A 25,136-nucleotide genomic window follows, 5' to 3' on the forward strand; every position below is an offset into this window, starting at 1 on the left:
ATTCGTTCAACAAAGGTCCGCTGAGCACCATTCTTGCATCAGGAAGTGGAAGGAATACTTCTGAGATGGGCGCCCCACCCACAGCCTGCTGTCCTCCTGCACCTCGTCCACAGCTTCCGAGGGGCCACAGGGAATGCTGTGGAAGAGCGGCTGCTCAGGCCGCGGCTCTCGAGAGAAGTTCCTCTCGGGCCTTAAAACTAAGCCAGACGCCCTCCAAGATGCTGTCAGGAAACCCTGCTGCTCCCGCCTGCAGACCCATCGCCCCCAGGGGTCCAAGCCTCCTGTGAGCAGCTGTGAAGAAGGGTGCCGTGGAAACACCAGGCCCAGCCCCTCCCAGAGGCCTTAGCCCTGCTTTCCTTGACCCAACAGTCCCCGGGGTTTGGAGCTGAAACTTCGCTTGGCCCTGTGTCTGCCAAGTGGAGGGAATACTGAGGACGGGTGAGAGGTGACCTCGGCAGGGCTGTCACTTCCTCTCCATCCAGCGCCTTCCTGGCCTCACGCCAGTCACCGCCCAGTGCTCATCTTCCTCGGACATCTAGCCCCAGTTCACACGCCCACACCACCGCTCATTCCCTCCCAGCTCGCCAGCTCTCCTTTCCCATTGGCCCTGATCTTTGATCTGGAGACTTCCAGGCCTTTGAATGTCCCCTGGGTGCCGCTAACTCAACACCTCAAAATGAATTCCAAAGCAGCTGCCTCTCCTGCACGGCCTGCTGCAGTCCCATCCTTTGGGTCCTCCAAGCCACAAATCCAGGGGCCCTGATGCCCTCCCCATGCTCCACAACCTGATTTAGACCCCTGTCCTGGGTGTCCACAGGCAGTATCCTAGGGGCATCCCACTGGTATTAACACAGTTACCGAAAGCCTGGTATATGCAGTCACTGTGCAAGAGGCTATGAAGACAGAAATAAACACAAAGCAGTGTGGCCCCCAGAAGAGGAATCTAGGAAACCGGCCCCCTTTCCGCCCCAAACCCATGTAAGGCTGGCCATGGAGGGTCATGAAGAAACACCCACCTCCAACGTTACTATTTTTTTAAAATATGTTTTTATTGATTTTTTTTTTTTTTTTTTAGAGAGAGAGAGGGAGAGAAAGAAACATTGATGAGAGAATCATTGATCTGCTGCCTCCTGCACACCCCCTACTGGGGCTCAAGTCAGCAAGACTGGGAATTGAACCAGCAACCTTTCAGTGCATGGAATGATGCTTAACCAACTGAGCCACAGCGGCCCTGCCTCCAACCCCAGAGCACAGGTAGCTGGAGAACTACTTGAGGAAGGTCACCCCACCCCAACCCCAGCTAGAGCAGGAGTCTGGAAATGGCTCTGGCCCACGGACTGGGTACCAGTAAATGCTGTTCCCCTTCTCCTCTGTCTGAAAGGGGAAGTGTGCTGCTTCTATCCCCTTTTCCCATCCATGGTGCTTACTAGGCACATAGGCATGCGAGGGGTTAATGCACCCTGTGGCTCTAGGCTGTGGGACCATGAGAAGCTATATCTGGATCAGCCTGAGATCCTGGGCTTGGAGCCACTTGGAACCACCACTGCTGCCCTTTCTGGAGGGGGTGAGGGCACTTGAGGCTGTTTGTGGAGTTTTTATATCACATGGCTCTGACATCTGTGTTTACTTCTCTTTCTTTTCCACTAGATGGTGGGCTCCTCATTTTTGAGCTCCCAGCACCTGGCATATAGTAGGTATTGAGCAGGCATTTGCTGAATAAAGGAATGAATGGGTGAGCGAGTGAATGAATGAATGAACACCTAAATGTGTCCCAACTTATTGATAATCAACCGAGGAGAAAACAGCAAACAAGTGGGATCCTTTGCCACATCACGTGACTTTTGGTGACTTTCGCTGTCCCTCAGGGCAAGAGCCCTGGAGCTCACAGTGACCAAGAGACTGTGTGTGGGCACCCTGTCACCTGACTAGACTCAACTTATACTGTTGACCCCTCTCTGGTTCTGCCCCAGCTGCACTCACCTCCTTGTTCCTTGAGCCACTGGCACCCTTCCCCTTTGCCCTTTTGTTCCTTCTGACTTCTTTCTGGAAGGCTCTTCTCCCAGATGTCTGCATGGCTCCCTCCTTCACCCCTGCAGGGCCCTGCTCAAATGTGGCCTCTGTGAACCTGCCCCACCATCACTTGCAGAACTGCGACCCGACCCACCCTCAAATTCCCTATCTGCTTTAGTCCTGCCCTGCTTTATTTTTCCTACAGCACTGTGTGCCATTCTGTGTGTATTTTGCTTATTTATTTTATCTCTTTGACTGTTTCTTCCCACAAGAGTATAAACTTCACTGGGACACGTATTATCTATTTTGTTTAATGCTGGATCCCAAAGACCAGAGCAGTGCCTGAGTGATCACAGGACTCAAACACAATGGCTGATGAATACATGCACGATGAGCCATCATGACCTCAAGCATCTTCACCCCCTGCTCCTCACACACATTCTTGTCTAACACAACACTCGGAGCTGAGGTGGACCAAGGAGGTGGCAAGGTAGTTTCTGCTGCCTCAGGGATCTCCTTGCCTAGTCACATGCTCCTGGCAGAGCTGTCAATCACTGTCCCCTGTCCCACCACCACCTCGATCACTTCCACAGGGGTGGGCACAAGACTCAGGCTAGGCTGATCTTCTCACTGCACCCCCGACACAGGGGTTAGTTCAGGAATGGTCATTTGACTAACTCTGGGCCAATGAGGATCTTCCCTGAGACTTTCCTATAAGGTAAGATCTTTTTTATCAGCACTGCTGAGTTTGACAGGCGAGGGGCTTCTTGCCAATCACATGGAGAAAGCTTGTCTATATAATGTACAGCATGGGGACTTACTGTATTGTATATGTGAAAGTTGCTAAGAGAGTAGATCTTAAAATTCTCATCACTAGAACATGATTTGTAACTATGTGTGGTGACGGATGTTAATTAGACTTATTGTGGTGATCGTTATGCAATAATGTTCAGGGTGTCCCCAAAAATGTATACACACTTTAATAGCTGATAGCTCAGTTGATGTTTCTTTCTTTTCAGATTTAACCCATTGGAATTAATAATTATTCAAAGTGTGTAAACACTTTTGGGGGGACATCCTTTATAAATATCAAATCATTATGTTGAACACCTGAAACTTATATATTGTTATATGTCCATTTAAAAAAAAGAAAAAATAGCCCAGCTGGTGTGGCTCAGTGATTGAGTGTCAACCCATGAACCAAGTGGTCACTGGTTCTCTTCTTGGTCAGGGCACATGTCGGAGTTGCAAGCTCGATCCCTAGTAAAGGGTGTGCAGGAGGCAGCCGATCGATGTTTCTCCCTATCCCTCTCCCTTCCTCATCTCTAAATTCAATAAAAACATATTTAAAAAATAGAGAAAAATATTGTCTGGAAAATGAAACCAAGAAGAAACAATCAGAGCCAAGAGAGGGAAAGAGCTCCAATGATATTGTTTGAAGTCAGTCATACCCATTCCAAATTTACTTCGGCTTGTTTTTTAAAATATTTATTTACTTATTTAATCCTCACCCAAGGATATTTTTCTTCTTTTAAAAAATATATTTTTATTGATTTCAGAGAGGAAGGGAGAGGAAAAGAGATAGAAATATCAATGATGAGAGAGAATCATTGATTGGCTGCCTCCTGCATGCCCCCAACTGGGGATCAAGCCTGCAACCTGGGCATGTGCCCTTGACTGGAATTGAACCTGGGACCCTCCAGTCCAAGGCCAACGCTCTATCCACTGAGCCAAACCGGCTAGGACTACTTTGGTTTTTTAAAAAAATCTATGTATGTATGTATCCTTTAAAAAATATTTTTATTGATTTCAGAGAGGAAGGGAGAAAGAGATAGAGATAGAAACATCAATGATGAGAGAGAATCATTGATCAGCTGCCTCCTGCACACCCCCCATCAGGGATCCAGCCCGCAACTCAGGCATGTGCCCTGACCAAGGAATCGAACCACGACCTCCTGGTACATAGGTCGATGCTCAACCACTGAGCCACACCAGCAGGGCTCTATTTTTTTTCTTAAACTAGTTTCAGTTGAATGTTTTCTCTAATGACCAAAAGTTCAGAGATGTCAGTCCTTAGTCCTTTCAATGAATAGAAAACCATTATCAAAAAATGAGAAACAAAATCAGAAACAAAATGAGCCATTAATCACAATGACATGCTGTAGGTGGCAGCCATTCATTCTAAGATACCAGGCTGGTCTCTGGCATCTGGCCCAGTGACTTGAGCCAGGAGATGGGTGGGGCATTCCCAGCCAGCAGTTCTGTGGTCAGGCTTTGGGGTGGGGGAAGTGGGGGGGGTTTCCATCTGGACCACAACTTAAGAGGCCCTTGATTTGCCATGTCCAGGAACAAGGGTGGGGAGTCGATGAGTGACAGCCTGATGAACCTCGCACAGCCCTCCAGCCTTTCCCTAAGCATCCTTGGTTGACATTTAGGCAGCTGCCTCCCCTCCAGACTTTGTTCTTTCGGGAAGTGCCAAATCCAGCCCTTCCATGTCCAATAAGGTCAATCACATCTGAAGTTGTTTAAGCTGAAATAATGACTCTGCTCTATAAAGTGAGAAGAATTATTTCTCTTCTTGGAGATTCTTCTTTTCAGTCCGTCACTTCAATTAAACTTTGAAACATGCCTGACTTGCTTCACTTTTTTTTCTAGCTAGATCTGCATATTTCTTCCTGACTTCTAAATTTAGAAAACAAACAGCAAAGGGGAAGGTTTAAAATAAGAAAGGAAAATATTTTCCATGTCATGTTCATAAAAAGCCATTCAACCCAAATCCCCAGGCCTTGTAAACTTCCTTTTAAAACATACATGTACCCCTAAATTTTAGATTTAAATAACTCAGACCCCTTTTTAAATAACTGCTGTCCAATTTCCTTTTACTGCCAGTAAAACAGGTACCTGCTGGGTTTGCCTTTCGCTGAGTTTCAATGGAACTGCAAATATAAAGGATCTGGTCCTATTTTATGGATGCCTCCTGAGTCTGCTTTAAACCCAAAACACCTGGAGAATAAAATGTGATTCCCTACCACTCCCCTGGGAACAAAAATCTCATCTGATGCTATGTCTGAAGTTGAAAGACTGCCATTCATTTTGAGAGCTGGGAATGGTAGGGAATCACGATTCGCCATCTCTCTGAGCACAAAGTCTCAGGTTCCACCTTTCCCAAATGAAAAGGCAGGTCCCCCAGGGCCTCCCCATGAGTCACTGGGTTCTGGGGAAGTAGCCAACCCCCACTTGGCCTGCCAGCGTTCCTCCTATCCACAGGGTGGCACAGGGCCGGGAACCTCACTGAGGGCCTGCCCCAGACCTGTCCCCATCTTCCTCTTCACAACGCCTCCAAGGCCGTTATTATAGGGATTACCAGCCTGGGCTTTGAACTCTGACAGCCCTGGAATAGAACACCAGTGCTCACTGCTCTGACCCTTTCTGAGAAGGCTTCTTCACCTGGAAAAATGGGGATTCATGGGAGGATTAAAGAAGAGAATGTAGACAATGTGCTTGGCACAGTACCCGGCACATAAATTGTAATTTTATTGTTAGCTCGCCTGCCTTTTGCCAGTGGTTCTCAACCTTGGCTGCACATTAGAATCATTTGGGAAGATTTAAAAAATCCTGATGTCCAGGCCTTTCCCAGGACCGATTAAATCAGAATCTCTGGAGGGGGGACACATGTTCCAGGGGTTCTTACAGCTCTCCAGGAGGCTCCAGTGCGCTACCAAGGCTGAGCTGCTGCTAGTCATGGGCGGGTGAAATCACAGGACCAAGAACCAGGAGGGTCCCTGGAGCCCGTCTACCCTGGTCCCCTTCCAAGGACCCTCACCATGAGTCTGCTGTTTGGCGTCTATTTGTACTGACCCGGAGCTATACCCTTAGCAGAGCTGACTGCAACTCAGCTAGTTTCCATGGCTGCTATGGAAACCACCACCTTGCACCACCTATGCCCACAAGCCCAGGGAGCTCTAGTTTAATTACATACTTGGCAGCACAGGGTAGGAGCTGCCTGGGAAGCTTACCTCGGGCTCCCAGTTACATTTCCCACATGACCTGACTGTTCCAGGAGCGCTGATGACTCCAGTTTTATGACACAAGTGGTCTCACCAGGAAAGAGGGGGTACACTGCCCATTCCCTTAGGGATCTCAGCCAAATAGGGTCCTCTATTCAAGGCTGGCCCACCAGGCCCTCCATTCCAGATGGTCTCTGCTCAGATCCAGGGTCCAGGTCAAAACAAGCTCCCCAGGTCTCATTTCCTATGTTCTTCCCGCCCCAGAGGACCCCTAGGGAAGAGGGACTTAAGGGTGGTTCACCCTAGGGCAGTGGTCGGCAAACTGCGGCTCGCGAGCCACATGCGGCTCTTTGGCCCCTTGAGTGTGGCTCTTCCACAAAATACCACGTGCAGGCGCACACGTACAGTGCGATTGAAACTTCGTGGCCCATGTGCAGAAGTCAGTATTTTGTGGAAGAGCCACATTCAAGGGGCCAAAGAGCCGCATGTGGCTCGCGAGCCGCAGTTTGCTAACCACTGCCTAGGGTTACATGGTGTGACAGCTCAGTTTCTACTTGTTTATCAGTTTACCCAGCTGGAGCAGAGCATTCTTCGGTCTGTGAAGGATACCCAAACCTTGCCTTACCCTCCCAACCATATCTCTGCAGAGCATGATGAAGACTTAGGCCTTTTCTACAGAAATGAGTCAGTGCTGACTGCTTGCTGAGGATCTGCTCTGAGCTGGGGCTCCACTAGGTGCTTATTTCTGACTCCAAGCAGCCCTGCCAAATAGATGCTCTTGTTCTCATTTTCCAGGGTTTCATTTTCCTGAGGCCTGGAGAGGTAAAACAACATGCCCAAGGTCACACAGCTGCCGCGGGGCTGGGTTGGGACTAGAACTGAGGCTGTCTGGCTGCAGAGCCTAAGCACAAAGCTTCCTCTGTGTGCCTCAAACGACTCCTGGGCCCAGATGTGCCTGGCACCTCCCTTCCAATTCTGGGTCCCTTGGCTCCAAAGGAAGCTGGACACTGGTGCCCAGAACACAACCAGGTCCCGACAAGTGCAGCCTGGAGGCTGCCTCCCTCCTGGGCTCAGGGTCAGAGCATCAGTTCATGGCTCAGATGGGGGCTTGCCCAGGCCTGTCATCTCTTGGCCTGACACGGGCATGGAAACTTCTCTGCTTATGGCTAGGGAGGCTATGGAAAAAGTGAAAAGTACAAGAGTGTGTATTACTCAGACCAAAAAGCAAACAACCAGATATCCTTGGGTCAGCCCAGGCCCTTGTTGGTCTTCCCAGTCAGGGACACCCTCAGGGTCCTGATGACTTGCTGCAATCATAGCAAAAGGGGGAGACAAAGCCGATGCCTGTTTAGGTTCCTGTCTGTTTGATGGTACCAGCCCCCCAAACTACATTGCCATGCTCTGCAGCTGGGAGAAAGGAAACCAGTCCATAAACTGCAGAGGCGGGCAACCCCAAGGCTCCCTGGGCCCCAACAACACCCTCCTGGCCAACATATGGTGCAGGTCACCACCCGTTCTGCTCTAGTCGCGCAAGTGTAATATGTCAATGTTTATACGCTAGCATGGCACTACAGGTGTTTCATTTCAGAGTCTATTGAACTTGAACCTGCCAGATATTAACTGGAAAAATAAAAAGAATAACGGGCCTTATAACACACAGAACACATACAGTATGATTATTTCAAGGGTGGCGACAGCCTCCTGCCTCACCCACTGAGGTCGAGACCAGCTGGGCCAGGATCAAATTCAACCCATTAGAACTCAGCAAGACCCTGATCATGGAGTGGGCATCTCAGTTTATAACACTTTTTAGAACAAAGAATAGTAGCTGAGCCTGGCCAGTGAGGCTCAGGGGTTGAGCATCCACCTATGAACGCGGAGGTCACGGGTTCGATTCCCGATCAGGGCACATGCCTGGGTTGCGGGCTCAATCCCCAGTGTGGGGAGTGCAGGAGGCAGCCGATCAATGATTCACTCTCATTATTGATGTTTCTATCACTCTCTCTCTCTCTTTCCCTTCCTCTCTGAAATCAATAAAAATATATTTTTAAGAAGAATAGTAGCTGATGCAGTACATTATTGGTTTGTGGGTCAAGTGTAGAAGTACATTTCCTATGGGTTATGACTAATACTTAAACAGGTTCTATCTACCAATAGGAGAAAGCATAACAGAGGCTGACTTTTAAAATCAGATTAAGCAAAAAAGAAAAAGGAGGAGGGGTAAGGGAATTGGGAAATAGCAGCCTGCCTTGGGAGTGATTTTCTTTGAGGGCCACCTCGGGGGCAGGTGCAACTTGTCCTTCAAGAGGGGTCATGCCTCTGGACTGGCACCTCTCCCTGCAGCCCAGCATTTTATTTAGACACAGTACAAAAACTGGTCATAACGTCTCGAGGCAGGAATAATACTAATATTTTCAATGGATAGAGCCTTTTGATTACTTCTGGGATGTACCAAAGATGCAGTTTTATTCAATGAGAAATCAGAGACACAAGTCACCTAATCACAGTGCATCACAGGTACACATGCTGGGACCAATGGAAACTCAACATTAGGCATCACATTCACTGCAGTTTTTGCACAGGGCACTGAACCATAATTGTTAATGAGCAACAACACAATGACTGTGTCATGTTTGTAGGATAATCTAAATAAACCACTTATTATATACTAGAGGCCCGGTGCATGAAATTCGTGCACAGGGCGGGGGGGGGGTGTCCCCTCAGCCCAGCCTGCACCCTCTCCAATCGGGGACCCCTTGGGGGATGTCTGACTGCCGGTTTAGGCCCGATCCCCTGGATCGGGCCTAAACCGCAGACGGACATCCCTCTCACAACCTTGGACCGCTGGCTCCTAATCGCTCACCTGCCTGCCTGCCTGGTTCCCCCTAACTGCCCCTCCTGCTGGCCTGGTCACCCCTCACAGCCCCCCTGCCCGCCTGGTTGCCCCATGCAGCCTGCTTGTTCAGTTGTTTGGTTGTCCCTCACTAACCCCCCTGACGGCCTGGTCATAGGCAGCCATCTTGAGAGGGCGTGAGGGTTAATTTGCATATTACCGCGTTATTATATAGGACTAGAGGCCTGGTGCATGACATTTGTGCACTGGATGGCAGGGGGGGGGGCCGTCCTGTGCCCTTTCGCAGTCCAGGAGCCCTCGGGGGATGTCAATAGGACATCCTTACTGCTACCATGGAGTGGGGAGGGGCTCCCACCACCATCGCTGTGCTCGCCAGCCATAAGCCTGGCTCCTGCATTGAGCATCTGTCCCCTGGTGATCATAGCTACCAGTTGTTCCCCCATTTGGTCAATTTGCATATTATATAGGATGTTCTTCATATATTCTCAGTGATATAAAGATATGTCCTCCCTGACTTCATCTACAAACTCAGTGTAATCCTGATCAAATAACAACTATGTTGGGGGTGAGGGAGGGTTCCACTGGAAGAGTTCAAATACGAGCGAATAATCAGGGGGAAAATCTGAAAACATCAAGAAAGGGAACTAGATGATCTCTGAGGGCTCCTCCACCTGGAAGGAGGGCTCACTCTATCAGTCTTCAGTACCCACTTACTGCAGACCACGGAGGACCTCTGAGCGCTTTGTCCTATGTGACCTGCCAGTGTGCTTGACACACAGTAGGTGCTCAGCAGGGTGTCACATCAAGAGGGTGTGTGCATTGTGCTCCAGAGACCCTGGTTCCCCAGGAACTGAAGGGAGGTCAGCAGCTCTGATTGTCATAAAAATAGTGCTTCCTCCCTCTGGGGTCTTGAGGTTTGCACAGGAGGTAAGAATACAAAGGCTCTCTAGCATGGGGAGCTGCAGAAAGCAGGGTAACCTGGGGGCCCGACTGGCGGCTCCTGCCAAGTGCCTGAGCTAGGCAGATGGGCATGCTAGCTTTGGGTCTGGGAGGGACAGAAATGGATGCTTCATTGTGATTAAAGAGTCCTTTGTGGGAATGACATTACTGTGGGTTAATGGTGGATAGTGGTTGTCTTCCTTGGCTAATATCTTTGAATATTACATTAAATTGTTTTTAAGCCACTAGAATGGTTATTAAATTAGTACCCTTTTGGAAAACAGTCTGGCAGTACATTTCTAGTGCTATATTTTTTGGCCCACGGCCTTTTCTGTTTTATTCTGTCCATTATCTTCCCCTAACCACGGCAGGCTGCCAATTGGGCCCCACATCTCCCATACACCCAGAAGAATTAAATTTAACCTTTGGAAGGGGAGTGACATGTGTAAATGTGCCATTCATTTAGGGTTCCTATTTTAATCTTATAACTAACAATAGATAATTATTAGGCGTAAAGATGTTCGCGACAGTCTTATTTATAAGACTGGAAATTTGAAAACAATCAAAATGTCAAGAGTAGGGAAATAAATAAGTAAATTATGTTCTGTGAACTGAAAAGAATATATGGCAACCATTTACAATAATTGATATAGGCTGTGGGGAAATAAGTACACTCTTATGCATTCCTACAGGGAGTCTAACCTGGTATAAATCTTCTAGAGGTAAACTTACCAGTATGTATCAAGAGTCTGAAAAAGATGTGTACCTATGATTCAATTTTAGAAATCTGTCCTAAGGAAATGATTAAAAATGGGTTCCATTTACAGTAGCAAAAGATTATGGAGGGAAAAAACCCCCTAGATTTCCAGTAATAGGAAATCAGGTCAATGAATTATGGTATATCCCTTCAACAGAATACATTGCAACTATTTAAAAAGACATAGAAATGTATTCTGTTAAACAAAGAAAGATGTTCACCATCCACAGTTCAGTGAAAAAAGGCAGGCTATAAATTATTACGTGCATTGTGATTCCATTTTTGTTTATCTGGATGTTCTGATTTGTCTTAATGAATAATTATTATCTGTGAAACCAAGAAAAAAATAACATTAACCATAGTAACTATGAAAGCTCTGTAGCAGCACAGAAAAATGCTTGCTCAATAATGAGAGAAAAGAGCAGGATGAAAATTGCATATGCTCTGTGATTGCAGATATGTAAAAATTATGGACTGTGACAAGAAGGGAACACTGAAAAATAAAAACAGCGATTTGTTAGGATGGCGAGATTACGGGTGATTTTCCATCCTTTCGGTTATTACGATGTTTATGTCATTTTTATTTTTTTAAGTGGAAAAAAGAAGCCCTTTGAGACTTTTCCTCTCTAGCCTCTCCCCTCCTTGGAACAGTCGTCTTTATGGAACACAGGCTGCTTACTAAAAAGAATGCCTTACAGTGAGCCTGCCTCTTTACAGCTTGTTTCTACTTCTTGGTGAGAGCTGTCACTGTGACCTCTTCTCCTTTGACCGTCCCACACACTTCTACCCTGTCTTATCAGCCCTGACCCTTGACCCAAAACACCCTGATAGTGTTGGACTAACCACCCCCTCTTGGGCACCCTGAACCCCACCAATCAAACTTGCCAGCACTGAAGCTTAACATCTCAGGGGCTCACCAGGGCAGCAAGCCAAGCCAACATAAACCACTAGTAATGGATTGATGCATATTTGACCCTCCCAAAACAGGCGCTCATATACATAGCTCTTGGGAGTATGTTCCTTTGTGGAAAACAAATTTGCAAATAAATCAAAAGCCTTTAAGATGTTTACAACCTTTGGTCTAGCGATTATAATTCTAGGATGTTATAAAATAACTAGTGGCCCAGTGCACAAATTTGTGCACATTGAAAGGAAATTAATTAGAAGAAATATTTTAATATCGCTATTTGCCCTTTCTCTGTAATAGAAGTGTCAACCAAATTCACGATCAACATTGACAGACCGAAACACATGTGTGCAACTGGCACCAGCGAGAGCTTTATATATATTGTGCATGCACGAGTCAACTTAACCTTTTATATATATAGAATAAACTTGCTTAGTTAGACCTGCTTTCTAAGTAGGTAAACTTTTTCCAGCACAGTGAAGAAACCCAACTTCTCTTTCAGGTAATTGTCAGCAACAGAGCAGTAAATATCAACACAAAGCAAATTATTATTGTAGATCACGCAAGAAGAACAAAGGGTAAAATATTTAACTGCAGCAGAGTTTGACTATATTATGTGCAGTGAGAAAACCTGAAGTCATTTTCAGGGTCCATCATTTCTTTTCAGCCGGGTCAAGTTTCCAAGCTTTCTAAATCTCCGTTTTCCAGCTAATGAAAAGAAAATAGGATTCCATCGAGTCTCCTATCTACTTACTCCAGGACTTCTATGAAGATCAAATGAGATGAGGCAGGGGAAAACACTTCACAGACATTTGGTTAAAGTGTAAAATGTTTCCACCTGGCTATAAAGCAAGTTGTGTTCCTGGGCTGAAGAAACTCCAAGGAAGCTAGTTGCTAGGGAGAAGAAGCCAGCCGTTGCTACATGACATCATTACCCGGCACCCACAGCCATTGTTTCTGGGCTGGTGCCGGGGTCCAACCCCAGCGGGTCCAGGGGTCCCCAAAGGTGTAGACGGAGTCGGCGAAGAGGGAAAGACTCGGAGGCAGCGTTCAGTTGATCAGCAGCCTAGCCAGGATCTCCAGCCAAGTTCTGGTCTTGATCTCCAGAGAGGCTCTGCTTCGGATCTCCAGCCAGGTTCTGTGGCCAGGTCCTGGTCAGGTTCTCTGGCCAATCTCCGCAGTCAGGTTCAGTCCAGGATCCCTGCCATGCTCTCTCGCCAGGCTCCGCCTCCAGGCTCCGAGGCCAGTCCCTGTACAGGATCCTCCGGCATGCTCTCGCCAGCGAAGTTCTTCTGTCTCTAGAGGACGTTCTGTGTAGGTTCTGTGCCTAGGCTCTGTCTCTCTTGGTCCTGTCTTCCAAGCCCTGTGTCCTTAGTTCTGTGTTCTGAGTGTTTCTGTCTTGTTACAACTGTATTTATACCAGTTGATTCAATCCTATCAATCTCTATTACAAAGGTTAGGGTGTTTCTTATCTCCATTCCAGGGAGAAAAGATTATGTAGTTTAAGCATGATTGTTTGTAGTTAAAGGGATTAATTACCCGCCTGGCACTTAGTTGAGGGGTTTTATTCCCTCCCTAACTTCAGGGGAAAATCCCTACCTGGGGATTCAACCTTTCTCGGAGAGGTGACTTTGGTTAAAACACAGCACCAAGAAGGTGAGCAAACATATTAAGAACCGTATGCCATATATGCCAGGTCCCTTGAAACAGCAAGGATGGACCGGCTCCCGGCAGGCTGGGTTGGGCTGTGGGCCACATTTTGCACCATGAAGTCTTGGCAGTGTCGGCTGCAATTTGGTGGGCTGTCACTCTGGGGTGGTGGCGGGGCCTGTGTCCTACTTGGGGGAAGCCAAGTGTTGCTTTATCCAGGTCCGCGGTGCCGTGTCTCTGTAAATGGCCAGTGTGCGTCACGGCAGCTCCTGTGTTGAGCGGCTGCCCCCTGGTGGTCAGTGCACATCATAGCGACTGGTTGGATGGTCAGACACTTAGCATATTAGCCTTTTATATATACAGATAAGTATATGAGATGTGGGTACAAACATATACCACTTCATATTTTTTACACCAGTAAAACATTGGAAACAATCTAAATGCCCAACAATGGAAGCTTGGTTAGATAAACTGTGGCACATCATAAGGTGGTCATGTACAATAGAGGCTACCCAGTTAAATTAGAATTTCAGATAAAGAACAAATAAATTTTTTTAGGATAACTATGTCCCAAATATTGCATGGAATATACTTATTCTAAATAAAACTTGTTCATTGCTTATCTAAAATTCACATTGGAATATAGTTGTACTAAAAAAATTATTCGTTGTTTATCTGAAATTCTAATTTACCTGGGCATCTTATATTTTTATTTGCTAAATTTGGTCACCTTACACATCCAATAATAGAATATAGCTATTAAAAGTCATGTTTTGAGGCAGTGCCCTTGTGATCCCGGATCTGTCTCTTGCTTCAACAGTGTTTGGACAGAACACACCCAGGGACACCCATTCTTCCAGCCTCCGGCCACTCTCCTGCGTCTTATCCAGCCACCACCTTCAGAACCACTTCTAGGACCAGCCAACACACCATTTTATTTTCTACCTTAACTCCTTATTGCCGAACAACCATGAGCTCCCAACTGGTCAGAATTATTCCACCAGGGTGGAGGCTGCGTCAACCGCCTGGCCAACCTGCACCTGCGGGCCTCCCACACCTACCTCTCTCTGGGCTTCTATTTCCACCACCACGCGCTCGAGGGTGTGGGCCACTTCTTCTGCGAGTTGGTGGAGAAAAAGCTTGAGAGCATCTCTTAAAGGGGCAAAACAAGCACGGCGGCAGCATTCTCTTCCTGGACGTGCTGAAGCCTTCCCAAGGTCAGTGGGGCAAAACTCAGGACATCATGCAACCCGCCCTGGCCTTGGAGAAGCGCCTGAACCAGACCCTTTTGGAGCTGCAGGCCCTGGGTTCTACCCGCACAGACCCTCAGCTCTGTGACTTCCGGGAGAACCACTTCCTGGATGAGGAGGTGAAATTCATCAGAAAGATGAGCCACCACCTGACTAACATCCGCAGGCTACCGGCCCCCAGGCTGGGCGAGTATCTCTTCGAAAGGCTCACCCTCAAACTCGACTAGGAGCCTTTGGAGCCCAGAGGCCTTTCAGAGGCCCCTCTGCATTCCCCAGGCTCCTGGCTTTTACCTGAGCCTCTCCCCGAAACTACTAGCCATTCTTTTAACCACCCTGAAGCCCTCTCCCATGCACTGGACCAAATGAAGCAATAAAGCTTTTTGCAGCAAAATCAAACAACAACAAAACCTCATGTTTTGAAAGCAGTGGCTTTCAAATTGTGTTTCTTCTCTCCCTGTACTCTAGCTAGAACTTCTCATCTTTCATCTATTTTATATTTTAGACTTCTACATAAGATTTGGTTGAAATCTCATAAAACAGTAAAAAAGAGTTTTAGGAAATAACAATAAGAGATGGTGCTCATAAAATAATATGTAGACAAAAATCATGTTAAAAATCAGTATGATTCTAGGTTTGCATATACTATACATGTACATATGGAGAGAGAATGAGATACAGACAGATACCAGACATTCTAAAAAAAACACTAAAAAAACAAAACACCCAAACAATTATTATCTCTGGGTGTTGGAATTGTAGTTGAATTTTAGAACATTTCCAGAAGACTTTTCCAGATTTTCTGCTATGAACTAAATGAATTTACATTTTGAAAATAATTACTATTACAAATATTCCCTCTCAGATGACATTAATACCTTAACGTCATTAAGCCTTCATACCTATGATTCTTAAATCGGGAAGCTATGAACTCTTCGGCGATCTAATGCCATCTCTTTGTCCTCGTCTCAGGTGTATTCACACAAGTTTGCAGTTTCCCTGAGCATCTCTTGTTAAGATCCCCTCCCTAGATTCTAGAATGCCATTTCTTTACTTTGCCTGCTTTTGAAGTAGCTACTCACTCTGTGCCTGTGGCAGTGGTTCTTAACCTATTTGGGGTAGAGGTGAACAGCGGTCACGCACCTGCTCTGAGACCCCGTTAAAAGCAGCACCCATAAACCCACACGCTGCTGTAGGCGGCTGAGGAGGTTCACACGCTCCCTGAAGTCCACTCTTGGGCTCCAGGTTCAGAACCTCTGGTGCAATCCCAAGCCTTTGGCACTCACTGGAGCCCTGACTAAGCTAATTCCCTTTAGGACCAAACTGATTAAATATAGATTTTGAAAAAAGGGACAAAGCCAGGGATAGAATCTAGCTCAGCATTTCCAGGGCACTGCCACACAGCAAGCACTTCTAAAGCAGTGTGTGTGTGTGTGTGTGTGTGTAAGAGAAGATGATGCCAAGGAAGAATTTCTTTCTTGTTGGTTTGTTGTTGTTTTTTTTTTAGGAAGAATTTCTTGCACACTGAGTATTGCTGAAAAGCATCAGAGTTGGGAGGGTTGCACAAACAGGAAAAAGAACCGGAAGGGAAATCCTTACTTTGTATGATGCCTTGAGATGGCTGAATGGGGCAGGGAGGGGATGGTGGGGTGGGATACAGGAGTATTGTGCCAACTCCAAGCTGGCTGTCCACTCCCTTAAATAGCTCTCTCAAACAGCTGTACCATGAACCAACCTCATTTATGCTGCCTGAGAACCATGCAGGGGCCAACTGACAAGGTGAGGGAGACTGCTGAGCACCTGGGAGGACAACCTCATGGAGGGCTGGGCAATTTGGCAGTCGCTAGTGGAATGTTTAATGTGCACGCTCTCCTATCCAGGAACTCTACCTCTTGGTATCTCTTAAAAACAAACAACAACAAAAAACACCCACAAACAAAAAAAAAGGCTTACCTACATACCCAAAGAGGCATAGACAGGGTGTTTTTTGCAGCATGTTAACCAACACAAATTTATCTCTGATCCATTTTACATTTTAAACCAAAATATAATCAGCAAACTCTATGAATATAATGTGATTTAGACTTTGCTTTGGGCGATGGGCGCATGATGCAGTGCGCAGATGATGTTTTACTGAGTTGTACACTTGAAACCTGAATGGTTTTGCAAACCAATGCCACCCCAATAAACTCAATTACAAATATGTATTTGCATTTATTTTCCAAGGGGAAACCACAACAATATTCTGCACAGGGAAGTCCTAAGCTCAGGCCAACGCTGCCTTTGTCTTTTTCTGCTGTGTACTCACAGGATCACAAGGCCAGTGGGTGCCTAAAAGGGCCTTTGAGCGGTGGCAGGCGCGGGCCTTCCAAACTCCTGGAAGACGAACAGCGATGCCATTCCGGTGGGAACAACGCTCGTTTTCTCTCTCTTTGCTTTCATCTTAACAAAAAAGATTTTTAAAGTTCATCTGGAAGAACAAACATCAGAAAAGAGCCCTGCCTCTCTCTAGTCCCTCTGCTCCCCAACCCCCAAAAAGAAAGCAAAAAAAAAACAATGGAAGAGACTTGCCTCGCCAATTATTAAAACTCTTAGAAGAGCCGAGTTCGGAGCAGAGAAGGTACTCGGAGAAAGGCAAAAATAGCCGTGGGGTGTTAAAAAAAAAGGTTAAAGGTATGAGAAGATTTGGAAAAGCCTGGAATCAGGGAGACAGCAGGGTATCGAGGAAGGAGTGCCCGTGACCTTTATTCTGAGGAGCCACAAGCCAGCCTCCCAAGCAGAGGGAGCCGGACACATGAGGAAGTTATGACACCACCACCTCCTCCATTGGGCTTCCCGATGGCCATGGCTGTGGATTCTAAACCTTCCGCAGATGAGGCATTAGAGCTGCTGAGGAATTTGCCAATATTAAATAGGAGGAGGGGTGGAATTGGAATTTAAACCACTTGTACTTATAGTACTAAATCAAAACTTATTCTTTATTCAGAATGAACTGGCTGATTTTGGATTGGCTTTTTAAAAACCACAGCTTTCACAGCCACAGTCAGAGTGCCCAACACCGCCCTTCCTTCGTGGAGAGCAGTCTCGGTAAAGCTGCATATAATTGGCAATAAGTAAATTAAGTGGTTGTACACTATTCATTGACTATGAGACACTGGACAGAAGTAGACGGCGCTGACCCGTAATAGGAATGGAAGTGTTGTTACAGGGTTGGAAGCCTTAACTGATCTTTTTGAGGTGTGACCTTCCACTGAATTCAGGTTAATATGATAGATTGCCAACCAGGTCATGAGCAAGCTACCCCGGCACAGAGTATGGTTCTTGTTGTGACATTGGAGCTGTGAGGCTTGATGGAAACAGACAGTCCTTCTTCAATCAGAACTTCCTGCTCAGACTACTCCTGGCAACACTGCGTGGAAGACCTGTTTTCAAGAGTGGGCAAAAGTAGCCAACGAGCCGAAACCGGTTTGGCTCAGTGGATGGAGCGTCGGCCTGCGGACTGAGAGGTCCTGGGTTCGATTCCGGTCAAGGGCATGTACCTGGGTTGCGGGCACATCCCCAGTGGGAGGTGTGCAGGAGGCAGCTGGTCGATGTTTCTCTCTCATCGATGTTTCTAGCTCTCTATCTCTCTTCCTTCCTCTCTGTAAAAAATCAATAAAATACAAAAAAAAAAAAAAAAAGTAGCCAACGGGGGCAAAAGTCCATTCTCCTTTGGTCCAGTAGTTTCAGCAACACAGTTTTATGTGAATTAATTCATTTCATTGTGGTTTTAATTTCTAGCAGCACCTTCTCTAGCACCTGCCAGTTTGGGCTATTGCCCTTAATGGCTTTAATGATAGTTTTTTACATGCCCTATATACCAGTGGTTCTCAACCTTCCCAGTGCCGCAACCCTTTAATACAGTTCCTCAGGTTGTGGTGACCCCCAATTTCATTGTTACAAATTGAACATAATGAAAGCATAGTGATTAATCACAAAAACAATATGTAATTATATATGTGTTTTCCGATGGTCTTAGGCAACCCCTGTGAAAGGGTCGTTCGACCCCCAAAGGGGTCGCGACCCACAGATTGAGAACCGCTGCTATATACATTTCACTAATGACATTCTTATAGTAATATTATAAACCCATGATCTCTGTACTAACATACTTCACTGTGAGCCCAGCCTATTGCAAAAATGAAATCCTTTTTATTAAAGCACATTTTTATTGATTTCAGAGAGGAAGGAAGATGGAGAAAGAGAAACATCAATGATGAGAAAAAACCATTAATCAGCTGCCTCCTGCACACCCTCCACTGGGGATCGAGCCCACAACCTGGACATGTGCCCTGACTGGGAATTGAACTGTGACCTCCTGGTTCATAGGTCGATGCTCAACCACTGCGCCACACCAGCTGGGCAAAAATGAAATCCTTTTATAATACTATCTATAGGATGTCAGCACAACATAACTCTCTGAAAGGAAGCGGAGTATTTTATTTTTTTTTTGATTAGGTTAATTTTATAGTGGAACACATATGTATTTTCAGTAAACATTGGTAATACAGTTTTGGTATAAGGCTTTTTCAAATCAGTTCAATGAAAATATTTCTACTTTTGGTTTGCATAACTACTCTGACATATTAGAATCCTAGGTAGAGATGTTCAGTGGTCTTTTTTCATGTTACCTAACGTTTTCTATGTTGACATGTTCTTATTAAGTGAATTAATCTACTCGAGAGGTATAACATGTTCTTAGTTGATACCTGAGTATTGGATATACTCAGTGACTTAAAAGCAAAACTTGCTAAAAAGATTTTTCTTGGCAGCTCCAGGTTTATAACTTTAGGTGATGCATGGTAACAGCTTTAATGGGAGAATAGGGAGTGAGAAATAACAAGGTTGCCCTAGCTGATTTGGCTCAGTGGATAGAGAACTGGCTTGTGGACCAAAAGGTCCCGGGTTCGATTCTGGTCAAGAGCATGTACCTCGATTGCAGGCTCCTTCCCAGCCCAGGCCCTGGTGAGGGCTTGTGCAGGAGGCAACCAATTGGTGTGTTTCTCTCACATCGATGTTTCTCTGTCTTTCCCTCTCTCTCCCACTCTCCCTAAAAATCAATGGGAAAATATCCTTGGGTGAGGATTAACAAACAAACAAAAAAAGAAAGAAATCACAAGGTTGGCCAAAAGTTAGGAGGGGCGGCCAAATGGTCAATTTTTGGTACTTGTTAAGATAATAAGTATTGCCAAAGGGTCATGACTATCGCTTCTGTTTTACAGATTATTTTTAAAGGTTTTTCCAGCCCGGCTGGCATGGCTCAGTGGTTGAACCAGGAGGTCATGGTTCGATTCCTGGTCAGGCAGGACACATGCCCAGATTGTGGACTCGGTCCCCAGTGAGGGGCGTGCAGGAGGCAGCAGATCGATGATTCTCATCAGTGATGTTTTTATCTCTCTTCCTCTCTGAAATCAATAAAATATATATTTTTTTTTAAAAAGGTTTTTCCAGTTCACCTCATACTTACCACCAATATAAATCTCAGTTTATTCAAGAACTTATGGAGGTGAAATGTCAGCAATAACCTGACCCTGCAGCAGGGTCTGCCAGGAAGCCTGGAAACAAAGCCATCGCTCTCTCTTTGGGACACCCTGAACTACTACTGCTTCTTCTTCTTTTTGTTAATCCTCACCTGAGGATATTTTTCCATTGATTTTTTAGAGAGAGAGGGAGGGAGGAGGGATATTAGGAGGGAGGGAAAGAGAGAAACATAGATGTGACAGAGACACATCGATTGGCTGCCTCCCACACATGCCCCAACTGGAGCCAGAGGTTCAAACCCGCTGGGGATCAAACCTGCAGCTAACAGTGATCCCACTTCTAGGAATATATCGCAAGAAACTAGAAACACCAATCAGAAAGGACATATGCACCCCTACGTTCATAGCGGCAAACAGCCTAAGTGCCCATCGGCAGATGAATGGATTAGAAAACTGTGGTACATCTACACAATGGAATACTACACTGTGGTAAAAAGAAGGAATTCTTACCATTTGCAACAGCATGGATGGAACTGGAGAGCATTATGCTAAGCGAAATAAGCCAGTCAGAGAAAGATAAATACCATATGATCTCACTCATTTATGGAATATAATGAACAATATGAACTGATGAACAAAAACAGATCCAGAGATACAGAAGCATTGATCAGACCGTCAAACCTCATAGGGAAGGTAGGGGAGGGTGGGGGTAAGGGGAAGAGATCAACCAAAGGACTTGTATGCATGCATATAAGCCTAACCAATGGGCACAGACCACAGGGGGGTGAGGGCATGAGTGGGGGGGGGGGTGGGGGGGAGGGCAATGAGGGGATAAGGACACATATGTAATACCTTAACCAATAAAAAAAAATTATTTAAAAAAATCTCAATTAAACACATACACACACACAAGAAAACAAAAACAAAACAACTTGACCGAGGATTGAACCTATGACCCTTCTGTCCGTGGGCCAAAGCTCTAACCACTGAGTAATCGGCCAGGGTGGGACACCCTTAACTTCTAAGTCTTCCATGTCAACTTCAGGCCAAAAGTCTCCTCTGTGCTACCCACCCTCAGAGTAAGTAATTTCTTTCCTGTGTCTTACACTGTGAACTACATTATCTTTTTTTACTCATTAACATTTATTTAATTTTATGATTTGTTCTTTTATATGGCATTGTGAGCACAAATAGAGTTGTTTTAAAACATGTTCTAGTTATGTGGTTAAGACTTTGTCTTTTTAACAAGAAAACAGAGAGCAGTAGATCTTCATTAGCCCATAAACTTCAAAAGAACAAACTGATTCATTTTATGTCTCAACATCTAAAGAGAAAGAAATATAGTTTCCGTTTTTGGTTAAACTTTAAATGTATTTTCATTCTTTTTTTTTTTAATATATTTTATTGATTTTTTACAGAGAGAAAGGGAGAGAGATAGAGAGTTAGAAACATCGATGAGAGAGAAACATCGATCAGCTGCCTCCTGCACATCTCCTACTGGGGATGTGCCCGCAACCCAGGTACATGCCCTTGACCGGAATCGAACCTGGGACCTTTCAGTCCGCAGGCCGACGCTCTATCCACTGAGCCAAACCGGTTTCGGCTGTATTTTCATTCTTGAATTTGTTGTTTTAATGTTTTTAAGCTAGATGTACCAACTTTACACATTGCAGCTCAAAGTTAATATTTCTTTTTTTAAATATTACTTTCATTTTTGTCTTTTTAAAAAATTTAAATTCCTTATATGTCTCCTTTATCCCCCATTGACCTCTCTCCCGGCTGCTCCCACCCCCCAGCACATGCCCTCACCCCCCTACTGTCTGTGTCCATTGGTTAAGCTTATATGCATGCATACAAGTAATTTCTTATCACTTTATTTGAAAACCAGTAATTCATTTACTTTTCTCCCAAACAACACATTTTATTTCTATATATTAACAAAATGGAATTAAATAGGAGGAGGGGTGGAATTGGAATTTAAACCACTTGTACTTACAGTACTAAATCAAAACTTATTCTTTATTCCAAATGAACTGGCTGATTTCGGATTGGCTTTTTAAAAAACACAGCTTTCACAGCCACAGTCAGAATGCCCAACACTGCCCTTCCTTCGTGGAGAGCAGTCTCGGTAAAGCTGCATATAATTGGCAATAAGTAAATTAAGTGGTTGTACACTATTCATGAATTGAATGTTTTAAGACTGTGTATGAACTGTTTTTTCCAAATTCTGTATCATTTTTTAAATGGCTAGAACTACGCTTCTATGAACTAGACTGTATTTTTGACATGCACATATTTTTGTAACTTGAAAAAAATAAAATTTGCTTTGACAAGTTTTCTAAGAAACAGAACAAAAACAACCACACGAGCTCCAAAGCCACTATACTAAAAAAACAATTTGGTACTGGCTGAGCATGAGACAAACAGATCGGTGGGACAGAAGATAATCTAGAAATAACACATACAAGAACTCAGTATATGATAAATTAGCATTCTAATTTGGTGAGGAAAAGGTAGTTTGGCATAAATAGTGTTGGCATAACTGGCTATTTATATGGAATAAAGCAAAATTAGGCTCTCAATTCATGATAGATACTAAAGTAAATCTCAGATTAATTTAAAATATAAACATAAAAATCAATAAAAATATTATAATAAACCTTAGCACAATATCCAGTGTGGAAGACCCTTAAAGAGGGTAGGAAATACATAGCCATTAAAAAAAAAAAGTAGACTGGATTATCCAAAAGTTAAGAATTTTCCTATGGCAGAAATACTATTAAATTCAAAACACAAATGAAATATCATGTAAGACCTCAATATTTATACCATGTTTGACAAATAAAAGGCTAATCCCTTACTTTGCCAACACCATGATCTTGGGATTTCCAGCTTCTAGAGTTATGCAAATTAAAACTCTGTTGTTTGAGAGAAAAAAAAATAGGTTAATCCCTGAAATATGCTACGACTCCCTCAGACTGATATGAAAAAGGACAACCAAGCCAAATAATAAATGGACAAAGGCTATGGACAGCCCATTAAAGAGAAGATGCAAATTGCCAATGAACACACCAAACAACTGATCAGTAGGAAATGAAGATAAAGGAAGATGCCATTCTCATCCATCGAATGGGCAAAAATGAAGAAAGAATAATGATCTCCGCAGCCGGTGAGGATACAGGAAACACAGCAGAGGTATTCGTTTCCACCACCTTGGAGACCAATCTGGAGAGGTAAACTCAAATTTAAGATACACGGAATTTTCATCAGAAATCCCAGTTTGGGAGCTTACGCGACAGAACTAAAGGCACGAGTATGTAAAGTCCTGCATAGAATAGTGTTTGTGTAGCATTGTGTGTGTTGGCAAAGGCTTGCGGCGCCCTGAATGCCCGTTAGTGGGGAATGGTTAGACAAACTGTGGTAGGGCCATTCCACTGGAGGAGGGTGATCTAAGCACACTGTCCTGGAGAGATGTCCCCAATATTTAAGGGAAAGAGCAAGTTGAGGAATCATTTGTAAGGTACAATTCCATTTTCTGTGTAAAGAGAGGGCAAAGGAGAGAGAGCGCTAGCTTTGTATGTATATATGCATTTCTATGATCATAGAAAAAAGAATAGGAAATTACACGGCAGGCTGTTAATGTTTAGCTCAGGGAGATGGGATTGGAGAGGGGTGGGAAGAAGGGGCAGGGAGAGAGAGTTTTAACTTTTTCTTTAGAAATTATTTCTCTGTACTATTGCACTCGTAAAAACAGGCACGTGCTGCTTTTGCGACGTGTAAAAATCTAATAATCTTTTTAAAAGAATGTGGCTTTCATTCTCGGTTCTGCCCTCATGTTAGCTGGCCTTCTCAGAGGTGGGCCAATGCCCTTGGCCTCTGCCACTGGGCAGTTCAGGGACTCCACACTGAACCACTGCCCTTCCTCCACTTCCACCTCCTACCACCCACCAACAGCCTAGTCCTCAGCCCTCTTCCCAGGGCCCCAAACGGACTCCCAAGCCCTTCAAAAGTCAGTGAAACCCAGAAGGTCGTGTCTAAGGCCGACCCACCCCACTCTCCCTCCAGCTCCACAGTGGATGCTGTGAAAATCCTACAGATGCTTCAGTGGCCACCCCCCCACTCTACCTGCAAAGCCTCTCCTGCCAGCTTCACCCATCATGCTGGGCAAAAGCAAGAACAGTTTTCCCAGAGGTGAGAGAATGTCACCTCGCTTCCTGGCAGCTCTTGGAGGTGGCCCTGGCCGCAACAGCATCCCCAACAGCCCTGAGCCCAGGGACAGCAAGGGTGAGAATGGCTTCACTCCAGTCTGACTCTGGTCAGGGCTTCCCGTTCCGGGTCTGCATGCTTGCATGAGTCATGGTTGTACTGTATGTGTGCACATGGGCCTGTCTGTAAGTAGCATGGGTGTGCTCATGTATGTACATGGGCATGCTTGGGTGTACTGGGACATACATATGTATGTGTATGCTGGTGTGCTTGTGTGTGTGGCACACACACTAATGCTTTAAACATAAAAGCTCTTCGGGAAGGCAGAGGGGTTCACCCCGAAGGCTGTAGATTAGATTTGCTTATTTTGGCATTGACGCGCGCGTGTGTGTGTGTGTGTGTGTGTGTGTGTGTGTGTGTGTAAATGTCTGAATCACCTGTGGCAAATGGCAGCCCCATAAGAAATGTCCATCCCTGAAAGCGGGCCCCGGGGCACCTGGAGATAAGGGCGGGAGGAAAGGATGGAGACTGGGGGCAGTTGCTCCAGGCCTGGGTGCTGGGAAGGGAGAATCTGCTCGCCTGCCCTCATTCTCAGTCCCCAAATCTATTGGATGAAAGGATCGGTCGCCCGTGACCCTCAAGGATATGAGGTTATCCATCCAGGGATAGGCCCAGACATGAGATAATCACTGTGCATCTTCCTTTTGTGCAAAGATTGGGGAGACAGGACATTATTTTCCCATTAAACAAGAGACAGACAAACTTCTCATGCATCTTCAAACAAAACAAGAGACCCCCACAGCTTTGTGGGGCCTTAGGCCCCCACTCCAGACCTTGGGAGGGATGTGTTCCCTCTCCTGGGGGGGGGGGGGCTGGGGACAGAAAGGGTGCATGCTGGGGTGTCAGTGGTGATGGTAGTGACAGGGCTGCAGACCCTGGCAGGGCCTCCAAGGGACCTGGCCCCAGAGTTGACTCAATATGCTTCTTAGAAATTCTACAAAGCAGAAGTGAGCCTCGGGTTCTGGGAGGCAGCCAGACTG

At 45.5% G+C, this 25,136-nt stretch overlaps 1 protein-coding gene and 1 pseudogene across 2 annotated transcripts in view; one reads left to right on the plus strand and one right to left on the minus strand.

The window, feature by feature from the left end:
- GALNT16 (polypeptide N-acetylgalactosaminyltransferase 16) overlaps positions 1-25,136 on the minus strand; it is an 83,045-nt gene that overhangs the window by 29,538 nt on the left and 28,371 nt on the right. The window lies entirely within an intron of this gene.
- On the plus strand, positions 134-14,601 carry LOC132227695 (ferritin light chain-like; annotated as a pseudogene).

Source organism: Myotis daubentonii, chromosome 1, assembly GCF_963259705.1.
Source record: "Myotis daubentonii chromosome 1, mMyoDau2.1, whole genome shotgun sequence".
NCBI classification, from domain to species: Eukaryota; Metazoa; Chordata; class Mammalia; order Chiroptera; family Vespertilionidae; genus Myotis; species Myotis daubentonii.